The sequence below is a fragment of the Giraffa tippelskirchi genome, chromosome 3 (genome assembly GCF_054371585.1).
Source record: "Giraffa tippelskirchi isolate mGirTip1 chromosome 3, T2T-mGirTip1v1.2.pri, whole genome shotgun sequence".
NCBI classification, from domain to species: domain Eukaryota; kingdom Metazoa; phylum Chordata; class Mammalia; order Artiodactyla; family Giraffidae; genus Giraffa; species Giraffa tippelskirchi.
The window spans coordinates 109,754,309-109,759,205 of record NC_137277.1 but is presented as its reverse complement, the minus strand read 5'-3'; positions in this window follow the sequence as shown (position 1 = coordinate 109,759,205).

Genomic DNA, 4,897 nt, shown 5'->3' with positions numbered 1-4,897 from the left:
CAACCAATTCCCACCCTGGTTTAGGCTTTATTGCGTCGGGCTCTTCTGTAAGTCTTTGTTCATATTTTTCTTAAATAGCTATAGCACGATTATGCCTGAACATTGTAGTTTCTAGATGCACAAAGATGTTAGTGACTCTTTATTAAGAAACCATAGAATTTTGATCACCACGTTATATACTATAAGAAATTTTTTAGTAAAGTTCTTCCTTCCATTAATAAAATTTTATTTTTCATTGGAAAGTGTGTACTCCCACAAATATAATGGCACTGAACAAATGCATTAACAAAGTGATTTATAATCAAATGGAAGTCAAGATAATACTGAAAAAACAGACTTCAGAGTTCTTGAATGAGCATCCTCAAACCACAACCACAGGAAATGAGGTCAGACCTAACTGGGGAAAGTGACCACCCTAGCTGTCTTCCTTTTTTACTTCCCACTCACTCCTTAACCCTCTGGCATCTGTCTTCTCTCCACCATGTGCTGACTATATGGAAGTTGGTGGTTCCCAAATTTAGTGTGCATCAGGATTACCTGGAGAGCTTGTTAGAACATAGATTGCTGGGCTCCATCCGCATTGTGTCTGATTCAGTAGATCTGGAATGGGGTCCAAGAATTTGCATCTCCAACCAATTCCCAGTGCTGCTGCTCTGGGAACCTCAATTTGAGAACCACTGATCTGTGTAAACTGCCAGGTGACCTTGACAAATCTATTTTCTGAAAATGAGAATACCTACCTCTTCCTACCTCAGAGAATTACTGGAAAGACCTAAAACTTGTAAATGAAATGGATCACTGTGAAGGAACTTTACAAACTAAGCAGATATAGTACTGTTAGAGATCTTCAGTATGGGCCTACTTGCTCCCTGTTGCATTTGATCACAAGGGATACTTTCTTCTTGAAATTCTATTCTCTATCCCACTGTCCTTTTCTGCCTCCTTCACTCATTCTTCTTTCTCCTTTATGTCCTGCTCTTCTCTCTCCATACTTTCTCTCTGAAAATTCATCTAGTCTTACTGGCTCAAAAACCACTTATAAGAAAATCACTCCCAAAGGCCAAGTTCTATATCTCTAACTTATCCTGTTCTGTTCATAATTTCTCTAAGCTTAAAAATATATGATCATATTTTACCCTCTCCCATTTCTAGCTCTTCTTCCTAGATACCAACAGCCTTAAATGCTTCCTCGTACAGCCTTTCCTGTCATCTGCCCCATTGTCTCCCTTTCTCTAAAACCCTAGTGCCGCTGTTTTGGTTGTCCTCTGTCCCACAGCCCTCCCATCTGGCCTCTCTACTTGCATGGCCTCCCTGCTCCCACCCTCCTAAATGCTCCCCCTTGTGAAGCTGTTTTCATCAAGCCCCCTCCTCTCAGATCCACTTTGGCCTAAATAACAAAGTCCCAAAGCTAACTCAAATCTTTGTTGTTTTTTAGTTGCTAGGTTGTGTCTGACTCTTTTGTGACACTATGGACTGTAGCCCACCAGGCTCCTCTGTCCATGGGACTTTTCAAGCATGAATACTAGAGTGGGTTGCCATTTCCTCCTCCAGGGGATCTTCCCAAACCAGGGATCGAACTCGTGGTTCCTGCCTCGTCTCCTTCATTGTAGGTGGATTCTTTACTGCTGAGCCACTGGGGAAGACCTGCTCAAATATTAGTGGCTTTGAAATCTGCCCTCACTTTTGAGCAGAGGCTGGATGAGTGTCTATCAAAGGCAGTGGTAGAACAGATTCCTGTACTGAGTGGTCTTCCTTTCCCACTCTCCAGTTAGGTATTTTCAATCTTTAGGCCTACTATTTCTCTAATAAAGCCATGACTACAATCAGTCCATCCTACTAGTTTTTATACCAAAATACCATCTCAGATACTACAAATGGGCATTAGTCAATGGTGTTGCCATTTCTTTCTGCCCACACAAAATTCATTGACATCAATGTCAATGCCTTCTTTTCTACCATGCTTGTTAACTCTATATACTCTAAAGCACTTTGTGTTTCAAGTTTTCCTGTTCTTCCTCCACCTCTTCTCCTTTCTCCTCCTCCCTCCTTCCCTCTCTCTCTCTTTGCTTCTCTCTACTGAGTCTTCCTCATCACTGTACAGCATGCTTTAGAATCTCTTATCCTTTAAAAAGCAGTTCTGTTGACCCACATGCACCATCAGGCATTGACCATCTGTCAATCAGACCATTTCTTTGCTTGCTTTTACAACTTGTATACACGCAACTTCTTTTTACTACACATTCATTCCTTCTTCAATCCTTTGCAATCTAGTTTCCAGCTCCACTGAATTTGCTCTTTTCAGTTCACTGAAAACCACCTCTGTGCCACAGTCAGTGAAAATGTTTGTCTTCTCCTTTTATCCACCTCTCAGTAGCAATTAACATGTCTAACCATTCCTCCCATCTTAACACTCTTGTCTTGACTTCCATCTCTTCTGCTCTTCTTTTACCTCATTGATCTTTGTATTCTCAGTCTTCTTTCATGACTCTTTTTCTGTTCTACTGCTGCTAAGTCACTTCAGTTGTGTCCGATTCTGTGCAACCCCATAGACGGCAGCCCACCAGGCTCCTCCGTACATGGGATTTTCCAGGCAAGAGTACTGGAGTGGGTTGCCATTGCCTTCTCTGATACACACACAGCCTCTAAATTTTGGAGTGCCCATGGGGCTCAGACCTGGGCTCTCCTCTTAATATCTACACACATTTCCTGGATGACCTCATCTACTCACTGGCTTTAAATACTATCTATTTGCTGGTGATTCCTTATTTTTCTCCAGGCATAACATCAATTTTAAAGCCCAGACTCTGACTTGATATCTTAATACGGTGTCTAGTATGCACATTAAACTTTCCTAAATAGAACTGCTTAGTCTCCTTATACCTCTCCAGTCTCCTTCCTGTTTCTACTCCAGTCCTCCCTCTCTCAACAAATTTATTCATTTAACTCAAACCACAAATTTAGACATCATCTTTAATATCCCCCCACATTCAATCAATCAGCAGATCTTGTGTATTGTACCAGTAAAATATATTTTGAATGTGCCCAATTCTCTCCATCACCAGTGCTGCCACCCTAGACCAAGCTATCAAACTCTCTTTCCTGGGATATTATAATAGTCCCCCAGGTGGCCTTCCTGCATCTATGCTTGGCCTTCTCCCATAGCAAACAGAGTGATCTTTTTGAAATATAAATAATACCATATAACTCCTCTACTTAAAATGTTTCACTGATCTCCCATTTTACTTAAAATTCAAACTTCTTATTGTAGCCTGTAATATTGGTCTCTCGACTCTCTCATCTCATTGGCACCACATTCATCTCCCTACAAGCATCTTATTCAGACCACACTGGTCTTTTGCTCATTATGTAAGCCAAGCTGTTTCTTGATCTCTGGATTTTTGCTGTTCCCTCCATCAGGAATGCTCTCTGCTGAGTTTTCACATGGTAAATACTACCTTATCCTTCAGATTTTAGTTTCTAATATCTTCTCAGAGACTACCCTGTCAAAAACATTCCTTATTAAAAAGTTTCTATCTAAGAGTAAGAGTAATTATAATTCAGAATCTTATTAGTTATGTTTTTGTTTACTTGTTTGTCATCTATCTCTAGCTTTATCTCCTAACCTCCATGCAACCAGAACATAAGCGCTAAAAGAAGAAACTTGTATGTATTCTTCAATGGTTTATTTCTCACCCCAAAGAATAGTGCTTAGGTTCCTCCATATCAAAATTTTTACTGAATAGAAGGACCATGCATGAGTCAAGGGAGAAGGCAATGGCAACCCACTCTAGTATTCTTACCTGGAATATCCCATGGATGGAGGAGGCTGGTAGGCTGCAGTCCATGGGGTCGCTAGGAGTCGGACACGACTGAGCGACTTCACTTTCACTTTTCACTTTCATGCACTGGAGAAGGAAATGGCAACCCACTCCAGTATTCTTGCCTGGAGAATCCCAGGGACGGGGGAACCTGGTGGGCTGCCATCTATGGGGTCACACAGAGTTGGACATGACTGAAGCAACTTAGCAGCAGCAGCAGCAGCATGAGTCAAGATGGGCTAATAGAAACATAATTCCAAAATCTCAGTGGGCTAAAACTATAATAATGTATACCTTGTAAGGGCTATAGGGCTCTGCTCATTGTGGTCCTTTAGGGACCATGACTGACTGAGGCTTCCTTTCAACATATGTATCCATGAGGAGCAACACCTCAGTGGGACAAAGTGTGCTTAATTGCACATAACTCTTAACACTCAGGAAGATCCCCTCAAGTAGGAAATGGCAATCCACTTCAGTATCCTTCCATGGAAAATTCCATGGACAGAGGATCCTGGCAAGCCACAGTCCGTGGTGCCAAAAAGAGTCGGACATGACTGAGCGACTGAGCACACTCACACTTAACACTTCCAGAAAGAAGTGGCACATAGCAATTTTGCTCGTTTTGACCAAAACAAGTTATATAGCCAAGCCTAAACTCCTTTATTTTTTAAATTGAAGTATAGTTGATTTACAGTGTTTATTAATTCCTACCATATAGCAAAGTGATTCAGTTATACACCTATACATTCTTTTTTATGTTTTCCACTATGGTTTATCATAGGATATTGAATAGTTCCCAGTAGGACCTTGTTGTTTATCCATTCTATATATAATAGCTTTTATCTTCTAACCCCAACCTCCTACTTCATCTCTCCCTGAACCCCCTTTCCCCCTTGGCAACCACAAATCTGTTCTCTATGTCTGTGAGTCTGTTTCTGTTTTTGTAGATAAGTTCATTTGTATCATATTTTAGATTCCACATCTAAATGATATCATATGTTATTTTTCTTTCTCTTTCTGACTTATTTCCCTTGAGTAAGAATGATAATATCTAGTTGCATCCTTGTTGCTGCAAATGG